At 56.2% G+C, this 14,189-nt stretch overlaps 13 non-coding genes and 2 pseudogenes across 13 annotated transcripts; all 15 read right to left on the bottom strand.

Moving 5' to 3' along the window:
- Positions 1-63: 63 nt before the first annotated feature.
- LOC121681333 lies at positions 64-177 on the bottom strand. The gene has a single exon (XR_006022077.1). It is a non-coding gene; the product is annotated as a U5 spliceosomal RNA (small nuclear RNA).
- Positions 178-542: 365 nt separating this feature from the next.
- LOC121683241 lies at positions 543-733 on the bottom strand. Its single transcript, XR_006022710.1, has one exon. It is a non-coding gene; the product is annotated as a U2 spliceosomal RNA (small nuclear RNA).
- Positions 734-894: 161 nt separating this feature from the next.
- Positions 895-1,008, bottom strand: LOC121681328. The gene has a single exon (XR_006022074.1). It is a non-coding gene; the product is annotated as a U5 spliceosomal RNA (small nuclear RNA).
- Positions 1,009-1,372: 364 nt separating this feature from the next.
- Positions 1,373-1,553, bottom strand: LOC121683891 (annotated as a pseudogene).
- Positions 1,554-3,249: 1,696 nt separating this feature from the next.
- On the bottom strand, positions 3,250-3,336 carry LOC121684477 (annotated as a pseudogene).
- Positions 3,337-3,497: 161 nt separating this feature from the next.
- Positions 3,498-3,611, bottom strand: LOC121681326. Its single transcript, XR_006022073.1, has one exon. It is a non-coding gene; the product is annotated as a U5 spliceosomal RNA (small nuclear RNA).
- A 363-nt stretch (positions 3,612-3,974) lies between these two features.
- LOC121683235 lies at positions 3,975-4,165 on the bottom strand. The gene has a single exon (XR_006022708.1). It is a non-coding gene; the product is annotated as a U2 spliceosomal RNA (small nuclear RNA).
- Positions 4,166-4,326: 161 nt separating this feature from the next.
- On the bottom strand, positions 4,327-4,440 carry LOC121681321. The gene has a single exon (XR_006022072.1). It is a non-coding gene; the product is annotated as a U5 spliceosomal RNA (small nuclear RNA).
- A 363-nt stretch (positions 4,441-4,803) lies between these two features.
- Positions 4,804-4,993, bottom strand: LOC121683555. The gene has a single exon (XR_006022825.1). It is a non-coding gene; the product is annotated as a U2 spliceosomal RNA (small nuclear RNA).
- A 5,540-nt stretch (positions 4,994-10,533) lies between these two features.
- On the bottom strand, positions 10,534-10,647 carry LOC121681320. The gene has a single exon (XR_006022071.1). It is a non-coding gene; the product is annotated as a U5 spliceosomal RNA (small nuclear RNA).
- A 363-nt stretch (positions 10,648-11,010) lies between these two features.
- On the bottom strand, positions 11,011-11,201 carry LOC121683231. The gene has a single exon (XR_006022706.1). It is a non-coding gene; the product is annotated as a U2 spliceosomal RNA (small nuclear RNA).
- Positions 11,202-11,362: 161 nt separating this feature from the next.
- Positions 11,363-11,476, bottom strand: LOC121681315. Its single transcript, XR_006022070.1, has one exon. It is a non-coding gene; the product is annotated as a U5 spliceosomal RNA (small nuclear RNA).
- A 363-nt stretch (positions 11,477-11,839) lies between these two features.
- LOC121683226 lies at positions 11,840-12,030 on the bottom strand. The gene has a single exon (XR_006022705.1). It is a non-coding gene; the product is annotated as a U2 spliceosomal RNA (small nuclear RNA).
- A 161-nt stretch (positions 12,031-12,191) lies between these two features.
- Positions 12,192-12,305, bottom strand: LOC121681309. Its single transcript, XR_006022069.1, has one exon. It is a non-coding gene; the product is annotated as a U5 spliceosomal RNA (small nuclear RNA).
- Positions 12,306-12,661: 356 nt separating this feature from the next.
- On the bottom strand, positions 12,662-12,855 carry LOC121683927. Its single transcript, XR_006022951.1, has one exon. It is a non-coding gene; the product is annotated as a U2 spliceosomal RNA (small nuclear RNA).
- Between the last annotated feature and the right edge of the window lie 1,334 nt (positions 12,856-14,189).

Raw genomic sequence — 14,189 nt, 5'->3', positions numbered from 1 at the left:
CGCCGCCGCCGCCGCCGCCGCAAAACAAAACACCACGACGCTTGACTTTGGACAGGCAGGTGCAGCTCCGCCGAAGCAGAGCTTCCAAAAATACCGTAAACTCGGGGCAGTTCCCCTCCACGGAAATCTTTAGTAAAAGGCGAAAGATTTGTACGAGATGAAGAGAAACCCGAGCGATGGCTGCCACAGGGCACGCCGGACGGAGAGCATGAACGGCGCCGGTCGTGGACGTGAGGGTGACTCCAAGGCGTTGCCCAGTGGCAACAAGACGGCAGTATCAACATCCCCTTTAAATTTAAATGTGTAAAAAAAAAAAAAAAAAAAAAAAAAAAAAAAAAAAAAAAAAATAAAAAAAAAGAGTAAAAGGGCGGGAAAACCCAAAAGGGGCCGAAAAGGGAGGTGGCGCGGTTGGCCAAAACACCTGGCAAGGACTCCTGCTGCTGCGTCTGCTCTGCTAAGGAGGATTTCATCACAGTCAGTCAGTCAGTCAGTCAGTCAGTCAGTCAGTTCCACTGGGTTGGTTCTTTTCTTACACAGTCAAAGGAATGTGCACCGTTCCCGGAGTCGCTGCAATACCGGGTCGATGCGTGGAGCGGACGGAGCAAGCCCCTCTTCCGTCTCCCTGTTCCAAAAATCAGATTAATATATGGTCCTCGGGTAGAGGACGTATCAGATATTAAACTGATAAGAACAGATACTACACTTGATCTTAGCCAAAAGGCCGAGAAGCGATACCCCACAACTGCACGGGGTGCGGCGGCCCCTCTAGCGACGCCCCCCGCGCTCACATGGTTACGGGGGGAGGCGGGGCCAGCAAAAGCGGACCGCCGCCGCCGCCGCCGCCGCCGCCGCAAAACAAAACACCACGACGCTTGACTTTGGACAGGCAGGTGCAGCTCCGCCGAAGCAGAGCTTCCAAAAATACCGTAAACTCGGGGCAGTTCCCCTCCACGGAAATCTTTAGTAAAAGGCGAAAGATTTGTACGAGATGAAGAGAAACCCGAGCGATGGCTGCCACAGGGCACGCCGGACGGAGAGCATGAACGGCGCCGGTCGTGGACGTGAGGGTGACTCCAAGGCGTTGCCCAGTGGCAACAAGACGGCAGTATCAACATCCCCTTTAAATTTAAATGTGTAAAAAAAAAAAAAAAAAAAAAAAAAAAAAAAAAAAAAAAAATAAAAAAAAAGAGTAAAAGGGCGGGAAAACCCAAAAGGGGCCGAAAAGGGAGGTGGCGCGGTTGGCCAAAACACCTGGCAAGGACTCCTGCTGCTGCGTCTGCTCTGCTAAGGAGGATTTCATCACAGTCAGTCAGTCAGTCAGTCAGTCAGTCAGTCAGTTCCACTGGGTTGGTTCTTTTCTTACACAGTCAAAGGAATGTGCACCGTTCCCGGAGTCGCTGCAATACCGGGTCGATGCGTGGAGCGGACGGAGCAAGCCCCTCTTCCGTCTCCCTGTTCCAAAAATCAGATTAATATATGGTCCTCGGGTAGAGGACGTATCAGATATTAAACTGATAAGAACAGATTTTTTTCCATAATAATGTTTATTACATAACCAAAGCTTAAACAACCATACAAATACGTCCCCCGTGGACGACCAAAAATTACCAGAAAGGAAAACCAAAAATACAAAACCAGAATAGCCACCGGGACCTAGCCCGGGCAAGGGCCAGCCCCCCTAGGGGGCCCCCCAAAATAAAAGGCCCGAAGGCCAGACAAACAAACATAAACCCAAGTCCACACAGCAGAACATCACAAACCCCCCAATCCCCACAAGCCTCCCCCCAAACCCACACAGATAAACAAAACCCTCCCTACTAACAAGGGCATTATACACTCAAACCCATCCACCAAACAACACTTTCCCAACCCCAGATCCATCTTTAATCCTCCCCCAAAACAGCACAATATGCACTTCCCCACTAGTCCATGCCCATAGTCCGCTTCAAACTGTCCACATCCCACCCAGCAAGCTGGGCAGGGGGGGGGGGGCGCCTCCCCCGACCTGCAGTCCGCCCCTCCGTCACCGACTCCTCCGAATCCGCCGACTCCTCCGACTCCAGCCCCACCAACTCGCCCGTAGTTCCTGACTCAGCCTCCGGGGGCAGGGAGCGATCACAGACCGCCACCCCCTCCCCCGGCCGCTGACGCCGCGCCGGAACACTCTCCAGACCTCCACCCTCCAGGGGGCGCTTCCCAGACACCATCGCCAGTTCCGCCATCTCCTCTTCCTGGGAGGCCGTTGCCTCCGCCCAGTTCTGCGTCCCGACCCTCTCCATAGCCACGCCCGGCCTGCCCTTCGACCCCGCCGTCCCTCCGACCTCTGGGCGGCCATCTTGGCTGCCCTGCGGCCTAGCGGTAGCCGTAGCCTCCAGGCTGCCACCATGCGGCCCAGCTCCCGCTCCACCAGCAGACACTGCAGTTCCCTTTACTCCACTCGCACCAGCCACCGCTAGTCCAGTCGACCTCCGCTCCAACTCTCCAGTCACCAAAGGAGCCCCTGTGTGGGAAACAGAAACCCTCCCACCACCACCAGATAACCCCACCACCGCTCCCGCATAGCTCTGTCTCCTAGGGCACCTCAAAAAGAGGTGATCCTTAGCCCCACATAGTGAACACTCCCTTCTCTCCCCACAGTCTTTCACCACATGCCCCACCGCCCCACAACGAACACACCGCTGCGCAACACAATCACTCCTCCAGTGTCCCTCTTCCCCACATCCCCAACAAACAGTCGGCAAGTCCGGCAAAAACACCCTCCCTCGATCCGACCCCAGAGCAAACAAATGCGGAGGCCGCAGCTGGCGACCCTCCGCAGAGATACGAAAACGCACACTGTACCTCCACTTTCCAGTCCAAAATCCGTTGGCATCCAAGATCTTCTCCCCTTGTGACACCACGCTGCAATATCGGCTCAGGAACCACCGCAAGTCCTGCCCCAGCACGTGCGGGTTGAACACCTGCACCACCACCGTGTTGATCGAATTCCACTCCACGCGCCTGATCCCCGTAACCCGAGCGTCACCATACCCCCTCCCATAGGCGACGCGCAGGTCCTCCTCCGTCCTGAAGGTGACGTCATGCCACCCCTTCTCCGGGTAGTCCTGCAGGCACAGCACCTCGGCTCCCGATAATCCCAACACGCCCTTGAGAACAACCTCTCCAAATCCAGCCCGGTCCATCTCCGCCCTCCTCTCCTCCGGGATCAGGAACCGGATCGCCTGCTTCGGTATCCCCTTCATCTCGGCCAACTTGTCCACCATCGCTGCCTCTGGTAATCCCAGTGGATAAGAACAGATACTACACTTGATCTTAGCCAAAAGGCCGAGAAGCGATACCCCACAACTGCACGGGGTGCGGCGGCCCCTCTAGCGACGCCCCCCGCGCTCACATGGTTACGGGGGGAGGCGGGGCCAGCAAAAGCGGACCGCCGCCGCCGCCGCCGCCGCCGCCGCAAAACAAAACACCACGACGCTTGACTTTGGACAGGCAGGTGCAGCTCCGCCGAAGCAGAGCTTCCAAAAATACCGTAAACTCGGGGCAGTTCCCCTCCACGGAAATCTTTAGTAAAAGGCGAAAGATTTGTACGAGATGAAGAGAAACCCGAGCGATGGCTGCCACAGGGCACGCCGGACGGAGAGCATGAACGGCGCCGGTCGTGGACGTGAGGGTGACTCCAAGGCGTTGCCCAGTGGCAACAAGACGGCAGTATCAACATCCCCTTTAAATTTAAATGTGTAAAAAAAAAAAAAAAAAACAAAAAAAAAAAAAAAAAAAAAAAAAAAAAAAGAGTAAAAGGGCGGGAAAACCCAAAAGGGGCCGAAAAGGGAGGTGGCGCGGTTGGCCAAAACACCTGGCAAGGACTCCTGCTGCTGCGTCTGCTCTGCTAAGGAGGATTTCATCACAGTCAGTCAGTCAGTCAGTCAGTCAGTCAGTCAGTTCCACTGGGTTGGTTCTTTTCTTACACAGTCAAAGGAATGTGCACCGTTCCCGGAGTCGCTGCAATACCGGGTCGATGCGTGGAGCGGACGGAGCAAGCCCCTCTTCCGTCTCCCTGTTCCAAAAATCAGATTAATATATGGTCCTCGGGTAGAGGACGTATCAGATATTAAACTGATAAGAACAGATACTACACTTGATCTTAGCCAAAAGGCCGAGAAGCGATACCCCACAACTGCACGGGGTGCGGCGGCCCCTCTAGCGACGCCCCCCGCGCTCACATGGTTACGGGGGGAGGCGGGGCCAGCAAAAGCGGACCGCCGCCGCCGCCGCCGCCGCCGCCGCAAAACAAAACACCACGACGCTTGACTTTGGACAGGCAGGTGCAGCTCCGCCGAAGCAGAGCTTCCAAAAATACCGTAAACTCGGGGCAGTTCCCCTCCACGGAAATCTTTAGTAAAAGGCGAAAGATTTGTACGAGATGAAGAGAAACCCGAGCGATGGCTGCCACAGGGCACGCCGGACGGAGAGCATGAACGGCGCCGGTCGTGGACGTGAGGGTGACTCCAAGGCGTTGCCCAGTGGCAACAAGACGGCAGTATCAACATCCCCTTTAAATTTAAATGTGTAAAAAAAAAAAAAAAAAACAAAAAAAAAAAAAAAAAAAAAAAAAAAAAAAGAGTAAAAGGGCGGGAAAACCCAAAAGGGGCCGAAAAGGGAGGTGGCGCGGTTGGCCAAAACACCTGGCAAGGACTCCTGCTGCTGCGTCTGCTCTGCTAAGGAGGATTTCATCACAGTCAGTCAGTCAGTCAGTCAGTCAGTCAGTCAGTTCCACTGGGTTGGTTCTTTTCTTACACAGTCAAAGGAATGTGCACCGTTCCCGGAGTCGCTGCAATACCGGGTCGATGCGTGGAGCGGACGGAGCAAGCCCCTCTTCCGTCTCCCTGTTCCAAAAATCAGATTAATATATGGTCCTCGGGTAGAGGACGTATCAGATATTAAACTGATAAGAACAGATTTTTTTTTTATATTCGTTTATTGACAGAAAATTCACATCAAATACAAATCATAAATATCACAAAACCTCCACCAGACCACTATTCTCTATTCCCACAAAACCAACACACAGAAGATACATTCCCACTAGCCCACTCCCACCCTTGGCAACCCCCCCCAAACCTCCCGGCACCTCCCCTCCCCATACAGCTCCCTATACTCCTCCACCCTCTTCGCAAAAGTCCCCAGAAAAGAACAAAAAACCCGATAAGGCTCCACAGCAGGCCTCTGCTTCCTGATGCAGTCCTGCCGCCAATTCCACAGCGCCATCTTCACGTAGGAAATAAGAAGCCACACAGCCACCCTTTTCCCCATCCCCACGGCATCCAGGCCCCTCCCCCACAGCACCATGTCCGAGGACAAGTCAGGTCCTCCCCAGCCTCCCCACCATTGCCCCACCAACCCCCAAGTTCCCCGTGCCCCAGGACAGGACCAAAAGGCGTGCTCCACCCTCTCCTCCCGCCCGCAACCCACTGGACACAACGGAGAGCGACTGACCCCATGCCGGTGCAACCGCTCCCTCACCGGCAGCCGGTCAGCCGCCCCCAACCAATGGAGATCCCTCCCAGCCCCACACAACTCCTTGGGCTGCAAAAGAGCCCACTCCACCCCACCCCTCACGGCTGCTCTATCCCCCTGGTCCTGCCACCTCCTCTCCATGATGCCCCTGTACAGGGCCCTATGGTCCACCACCGTGTCCCCCTCCAGTGCCCAGCTGTTCCCCCTTAAAAACCTCGCCACCCTCTCAAAGTGGTCCGGCCGGTCCGTGGACCACGGGGCTGAGGAGCTCAAAGGCCTCAGGCTCCTTAAAAGGAACCCCAGCCAGAACCTCCCCCAGAACTCAGCCTTGTGCACCCCCTCTCCCCCTGCCACCCCACACTGAAAGGCCACGAGCAGAGCCGTTGCCCTCGCCGGCAAGCAAGGTACTGCCCTGCCCCCCTCCGCCACCTTCCTGTACATCACCTCCCTCGCCACCAGCTCTGTCCTCCCACCCCACACAAAAGCAAACACCTCCCTCTCCAACCTCCTCCCCCAAAGGAATGGCATCGGGAAGACCACAGCCAGGTGGTTAAAAAGTGGCAAGATGTCCACTTGCACCGCGACCACCCTCCCTGTCAATGAGAGGTGCCGCGCCCTCCACCTCCCCAAACGCTGCTTGACCTTCCCATACATCCCCTCCCAGTTCCTCCCCGCCCTATCCCCCCTCCCAAACCACAACCCCAGCACCTTCAGGCCATCCGCTGCCACTGTAAAACCCCCTGGCGCCAACCCCCTACCCTCCCATGCCCCAAAAAAAGCCACCGCCGACTTAGCCATGTTGACCTTTGCCCCTGAGGCCTGCTCGTACTCCTCTAAAGCCCCCAATACGCACCCGAAACCCCTGTCGGTGGTCAAGAACAAGGTCATGTCGTCTGCATACGCAGAGACCTTTGCTGCCTGGCCCCCACCCCCTGGGAGGTGTACTCCCAGGATCCCCCCATCCCCCCTAACCCGCTCCAGTAACGGCTCCAGGACCATGACATACAGGAGGGGAGACAAGGGGCACCCTTGCCTCACCCCCCCAGCCTGTGCAATCCACCTGGACTGTACCCCATTCACCCCGATCTGACTCCCCACCCCCCTATACAGAGTCTTGATCCACCCCACAAAACGGGGCCCAAAGCCCATTTGCTCCAGGACCAGGAAAAGGAACCCATGACTGACCCTGTCAAAGGCCTTTTCCTGGTCCAGGCTCAACACCGCCAACGGCAGCCTCCTCTGCTCCGACCAGCTGATGACGTCCCTTACCAGGGACAAGGACAGCCCAGCCGACCTACCCCGCACCCCACAAGTCTGGTCCGCACCAATTACCAGCGGCATCACCCTCCTCAGCCGAATCGCCAAGGCTTTGGCAACCACCTTATAGTCCGTGGAGAGGAGGGTGATGGGCCGCCAGTTCTCCAGCCTGGTCTCCTCCCCCTTTTTAAAGAGGAGGGTGACCAGGCCAGACCTCATAGAGGCCGTCAACCGGCCCGCCCCCAGACACTCCCCCACCACAGCCAACAACCCCTCCCCAAGTACATCCCAAAACGCTTGATAAAAGTCAGCCGTTAGGCCGTCCATCCCCGGTGACTTACCACCCTTCATAGACCTCACGGCCTCCGTGAGTTCCCGCAGTGTGAAGTCCCCATCCATGAAAGCCCTCTCCTCCTCCCCCAAAACACCCCTCACCCGTGACACCAAACCCCTCACCCGCTCCCCATCCCCAATGCGCTCCGAAAACAAAGATTCATAAAACCCCGCCGCCACCTCCGCCATCCCCCGAGGGTCAGTGACCAACCCCTGCCCTCCCTCAAGCCCTCTCATCCATACCCTCCCCTGCCTAGCCCGTGCTGATTGAAAGAAAAATTTTGACGGCCGCTCGTCCTCCCTGGCCGCCACTCTGGCCTGGAGACCCAGCCGCTTCGCCCTACCCTCAAAAAACGCCTTCATCTCAGCCTTCAGGGCATTGATCCTGACCCTGAAGGACCCCCGCCCCTGTGCCTGCAGCCCCCACAGGAACTCCAGCTCCCACGACAGGCCCCTAATCCTTTCCCTCCGCCGAAGATTTTCGGCCGCCACCCACCCCTTACAAAAACAAGCCACCTGTCCCTTCATGGCCTCCCACCACCCGGCCGCTGAAGAGAAGCCAGGCCGGCTCCGCCTCCACCCACGCAGCAACTCCCCGCACTCCCGCCGAAACTGCTCGTCCCCCAACAAATGGTTGGGGAACCGCCATCTCGGCCGCCCCCTCTCCACCAAGCCCACCTCCGCCTCCACCCCTATGGCGCAGTGGTCGGAGAACCAGACCGGCCACACCCGGAAGCCCCTAAGAGGCACTCCCCGCCGTAAAAACAAATAGTCAATCCTTGACCTCACCCCCCTCGAGTTTCCCCATGTGTCCCCACTCCCACCATCCCCTGCCACCCTAAAAGAATCCCGCAGCCCAAAATCAGCACACAAATCCCGCAACTCCCTCCCCTCCCATGAGTTGATGTCCAACTGCACATTAAAATCCCCCCCCACCACCACCACCCTATTCACCATCAACAAAGGCGCCAACCCTGCAAAAAAACCCACCCTGTCCCCCCGCACACTTGGTGCGTAAACACAAATAAAACGAAAATCCACCCCTCTATACTTACAATCCATATAAAAAACCCTCCCTGGTTCCACACTCACCTCCACCTCCACCACAAAATCATAAGACCCCAACAAGATCCCCACCCCATCAGAATGCACATCCCCCACCCCCCACCCCGAAGGCCCCTTCCCCCACCCCTTCTGGAAAACCCCAATGTCCCCACCATCCCGTAAATGGCATTCCTGCAGGAAAAACACATCACAGTTCAAAGTCCCCAGGTAAGCAAACACAGCTCCCCTCTTCCCACCATCCCGCATCCCCCTAACATTCAAAGAAACAAAATTCATTCAAAAGAAAAGCAACACCCCAAACCCAACCACCCCAGCCCCTCCCTCCTCCCACACCCCCACATGCAAACAGCACAAAACCCACACCAACATGTCGGTATTACAAACAAACCCATCATCATCATCATCATCATCATCATCATCATCATCATCATCAAATCACTTTCCCCTGTTGTCCCCCTGGGCCCCCACGTCCACGCCCAGGACCCGACCCAGCACCCGCATTACCTTTAGTTGCAGGTAGTAACCCGCCCTTACCAGCAGGGGGGGGCAGCCTGCCCAACACATCAGTCTTAGTGGACAGCGGGCCACCCACCGGCCCTCCACACGTTGGTGCAAGCACCCTAGTCCGGTCACCTGTAGGCGGTGCATCCACGAGGGCCTCAGAAGCCCCAGCCGTCACCTCACCCCGCCTCTCCGCACCAAACACCGGAGACCCCGGCAAGCCGGCATCATCAGAGACCGAAAGGGGCAAGGACAGACTGGGGACCGCTGCCACCAGCGACGCCAAAGCCTCAAGCTGCGAGCTCGGCGTCTCTGGCACCTCCACCATCTCTTCCAGACCCACCTCCGATGAACGCCGAGAACAGGGCCCGCCATCAGCCCCGCCGACGACCACCACCTTTTTCGCACACCCGGCCTCCTCGTCCTCGACCGCCGACGACTGCCTCTTGAGCACCCGTGCCTCCTCCATCGCCTCGTCGTGCACATCCATCTCCGTGCCCCACCCATCAAGGCCCAGCTGCATGTCACCAAAATCCGGCTGAGACACCTGAAGAGGGCTGTGAGGCTCAGCGCCCAGCAGAGGGCGCCCCGGGGCCCCCTCACGACCATGCGGCTGCCCTCTTTGTTCTCCAGCGCTAAGGCTAGCATTAGCCTCCACTCCGTCGGCTACCTGAACCTCCAGGCCCCCCAGGAGACCCAGAGCACTCTCAGGAGGAGTCTCCAGGTCCTGTGTCGTCGGAAGAGCCGCCTCAGCCAGGCCCGTCGACAAAACGTCTTCCGCCACCACACCAGCCTCCAGCACTTCCACCACCGCCTCCGCCGCCGTCTCCGCTGACGCCGCCGCCGCCACATGCAGAGGTGCTCCAGCTTCCCCAGCACCCAGGCTGTCCTCCCCCCTCACCACATCCGCAAAAGTTTTCTGCCGCTCCGGGCAGGCTCTGTAGAGGTGGTCAGGGCTACTGCAGAAGTTACACTTTAACGGGGCAGTGCACTCCCTCGCCATGTGCCCTGCCACCCCGCACCTCCGGCAAACAATTCCCGTACATGCCGCCCTCATATGTCCCCGCTGCCCACATCTCCTGCAGTAAAGAGGCTGCCCTTGATAGGACAAAAAGCCTCTGTTTGGCCCCAACGAAAAATTCCCCGGAGGGTGAACAGTAAGTCCTGGGTTAAAAGGATCGTCTTTAAATTTAACCAAAAATTGCCGGCGGCCATTCCAGACCCCAAACTTGTTCAGGCACTTATCTCCCCCCCGAACCTCCACACAATACAAATTCAAAAAAGCAAAAATATCCTTTAACTCAACCCACGGGTTATACAAATGCACATGCAGCAAAATGCTAGCATGGCCAAACAAAGGAACCAAAGAAAGTCCGCTCACCAACTCGTCGTCCTTTCGCTGGTTAAAATCCGCAAAAAAGGCCAGGCAGTCCTTGTGCTCCAAAAAACTCACGTCATAAAATCCAACTGAAGAGAAGTCCTGAACGCATAACAACCTCGATCCAGGAAACGAAAAACCCTTATCCAAAATAACATCCATTATATAATCCTCCGTCACCTTCCTCCGTACATCCACACCATCCTCCACGACAATCCTTACGGTATTACGAAGTCGCACCTGTGGGGCCGACCGGGAAGCACTATTAGTCACCATGACTCTATGTCTATCACGTTTATCTTAGCCAAAAGGCCGAGAAGCGATACCCCACAACTGCACGGGGTGCGGCGGCCCCTCTAGCGACGCCCCCCGCGCTCACATGGTTACGGGGGGAGGCGGGGCCAGCAAAAGCGGACCGCCGCCGCCGCCGCCGCCGCCGCCGCAAAACAAAACACCACGACGCTTGACTTTGGACAGGCAGGTGCAGCTCCGCCGAAGCAGAGCTTCCAAAAATACCGTAAACTCGGGGCAGTTCCCCTCCACGGAAATCTTTAGTAAAAGGCGAAAGATTTGTACGAGATGAAGAGAAACCCGAGCGATGGCTGCCACAGGGCACGCCGGACGGAGAGCATGAACGGCGCCGGTCGTGGACGTGAGGGTGACTCCAAGGCGTTGCCCAGTGGCAACAAGACGGCAGTATCAACATCCCCTTTAAATTTAAATGTGTAAAAAAAAAAAAAAAAAACAAAAAAAAAAAAAAAAAAAAAAAAAAAAAAAGAGTAAAAGGGCGGGAAAACCCAAAAGGGGCCGAAAAGGGAGGTGGCGCGGTTGGCCAAAACACCTGGCAAGGACTCCTGCTGCTGCGTCTGCTCTGCTAAGGAGGATTTCATCACAGTCAGTCAGTCAGTCAGTCAGTCAGTCAGTCAGTTCCACTGGGTTGGTTCTTTTCTTACACAGTCAAAGGAATGTGCACCGTTCCCGGAGTCGCTGCAATACCGGGTCGATGCGTGGAGCGGACGGAGCAAGCCCCTCTTCCGTCTCCCTGTTCCAAAAATCAGATTAATATATGGTCCTCGGGTAGAGGACGTATCAGATATTAAACTGATAAGAACAGATACTACACTTGATCTTAGCCAAAAGGCCGAGAAGCGATACCCCACAACTGCACGGGGTGCGGCGGCCCCTCTAGCGACGCCCCCCGCGCTCACATGGTTACGGGGGGAGGCGGGGCCAGCAAAAGCGGACCGCCGCCGCCGCCGCCGCCGCCGCCGCAAAACAAAACACCACGACGCTTGACTTTGGACAGGCAGGTGCAGCTCCGCCGAAGCAGAGCTTCCAAAAATACCGTAAACTCGGGGCAGTTCCCCTCCACGGAAATCTTTAGTAAAAGGCGAAAGATTTGTACGAGATGAAGAGAAACCCGAGCGATGGCTGCCACAGGGCACGCCGGACGGAGAGCATGAACGGCGCCGGTCGTGGACGTGAGGGTGACTCCAAGGCGTTGCCCAGTGGCAACAAGACGGCAGTATCAACATCCCCTTTAAATTTAAATGTGTAAAAAAAAAAAAAAAAAACAAAAAAAAAAAAAAAAAAAAAAAAAAAAAAAGAGTAAAAGGGCGGGAAAACCCAAAAGGGGCCGAAAAGGGAGGTGGCGCGGTTGGCCAAAACACCTGGCAAGGACTCCTGCTGCTGCGTCTGCTCTGCTAAGGAGGATTTCATCACAGTCAGTCAGTCAGTCAGTCAGTCAGTCAGTCAGTTCCACTGGGTTGGTTCTTTTCTTACACAGTCAAAGGAATGTGCACCGTTCCCGGAGTCGCTGCAATACCGGGTCGATGCGTGGAGCGGACGGAGCAAGCCCCTCTTCCGTCTCCCTGTTCCAAAAATCAGATTAATATATGGTCCTCGGGTAGAGGACGTATCAGATATTAAACTGATAAGAACAGATACTACACTTGATCTTAGCCAAAAGGCCGAGAAGCGATACCCCACAACTGCACGGGGTGCGGCGGCCCCTCTAGCGACGCCCCCCGCGCTCACATGGTTACGGGGGGAGGCGGGGCCAGCAAAAGCGGACCGCCGCCGCCGCCGCCGCCGCCGCCGCAAAACAAAACACCACGACGCTTGACTTTGGACAGGCAGGTGCAGCTCCGCCGAAGCAGAGCTTCCAAAAATACCGTAAACTCGGGGCAGTTCCCCTCCACGGAAATCTTTAGTAAAAGGCGAAAGATTTGTACGAGATGAAGAGAAACCCGAGCGATGGCTGCCACAGGGCACGCCGGACGGAGAGCATGAACGGCGCCGGTCGTGGACGTGAGGGTGACTCCAAGGCGTTGCCCAGTGGCAACAAGACGGCAGTATCAACATCCCCTTTAAATTTAAATGTGTAAAAAAAAAAAAAAAAAACAAAAAAAAAAAAAAAAAAAAAAAAAAAAAAAAGAGTAAAAGGGCGGGAAAACCCAAAAGGGGCCGAAAAGGGAGGTGGCGCGGTTGGCCAAAACACCTGGCAAGGACTCCTGCTGCTGCGTCTGCTCTGCTAAGGAGGATTTCATCACAGTCAGTCAGTCAGTCAGTCAGTCAGTTCCACTGGGTTGGTTCTTTTCTTACACAGTCAAAGGAATGTGCACCGTTCCCGGAGTCGCTGCAATACCGGGTCGATGCGTGGAGCGGACGGAGCAAGCCCCTCTTCCGTCTCCCTGTTCCAAAAATCAGATTAATATATGGTCCTCGGGTAGAGGACGTATCAGATATTAAACTGATAAGAACAGATTTTTTTTTTTTTTTTTTTTTTTATTATTCACATAAGCCATAGCACACCACATAGAAAGACATTTGACATGCCATGCCACCACCACAGGGGGTGCTGGTCCTATGCGGCACAGTAGTCCCACCAGCCTTGAAAAACAAACACAAGATATAACACACAAAAGATACAGAAGGAAGTGAAGTCTAGACTAGAGGCTGTGGTAAAATGGGCACGCAGGCCCCAAGGAACCAGGTACACAAGTGAGCTCGGGCACACAGGCCCAGCCAAAAACAAAAAAAATGTCAAGACACACACACACAAAACCAACACGTCCACCCTCAGTACACTTTTAATCCACCCCAACACAACCCAACAACAACACCATCAACAACCCAACACAACCCCAATCAGTCCAACATCCCAGTAGTCCTTTTCAAATTCCCCTCATCCCACCCAAGCAAGTCCCCCGAAGAAGGGGGGGAAGGGGAAGAAATCCCCTCCCTCACAGAGCCTGTCGACCCGTCCGACTCCTCCTCGCCACTAGACGCCGCCACCTCCATGGACCCATCACCACCGTCCTCCACCAGCAGGGCCTCGTACCTATTAGAGACGGAGACCCCGCCCCCACCCTTGCACCGGCGGACCGGAGTCCCCGGCGAACCACCTTCACTCCCGTCCTGCAGGGGGCGCTTCACTGCCCCCGACGCCTTCGCCGCCAACTCAGCCATCTCCGCTTCCTGGGAAGCAGAAGCAGAAGCCCAGTCGTCCACACTCCGCCCACCAGCACCAGTCCCCAAGCGGCCATCTTGACTGCCATGCGGCCTAGCCGTAGCCTTAGCCACCAAGCAGCCATCTTGGCTACCTCGCTGCCCAGCTCCCGAACCACCAAGAGACGCCGCAGGCGCCTTCACTCCACTCGCTCTTGCCACCGTCGCACCAGCCGGCACCGTCTTCACCCCCGCGGGCACGGAAGAGGCCCCCACCGGCACAGTGGAAGCCCCCCCCTGGCGCACCAGCCGCTCAGCCTCCTGGAAACTTTTCCACTTGGCACAAGCCGCAGGCTGATGATCCTTCCCTCCACAATACTCACAGCCCTTCACCAGAGCCGACACGTAACTCCTCCGCTTTTCACAGCCCCCAAAAAGATGGTCCGTCGCCCCACACAAAGAACATTCCCTTAGCTTCTTACAGTCCTTCACCAAGTGTTCCTTAGACCCACACCGCAAACAAGCCAGCACAGTACATTGGCTCCGCAAATGCCCCACACTCCCACAACCCCAACACTCACCCGGCAAGTCCGGAATAACAATCCTCCCTCTGTCAGGCCCCAACATGAAGGCGAAGGGAGGCCGCACCTGGCGATTCCCCTCTGACCGAAACAGCACACGATACGTCCAC

This window comes from Alosa sapidissima, chromosome 1 (assembly GCF_018492685.1).
Source record: "Alosa sapidissima isolate fAloSap1 chromosome 1, fAloSap1.pri, whole genome shotgun sequence".
Taxonomy (NCBI): Eukaryota; Metazoa; Chordata; class Actinopteri; order Clupeiformes; family Clupeidae; genus Alosa; species Alosa sapidissima.
Note: the sequence above shows the minus strand (reverse complement) of the source record. Positions and strands in the feature narration are given on the sequence as shown.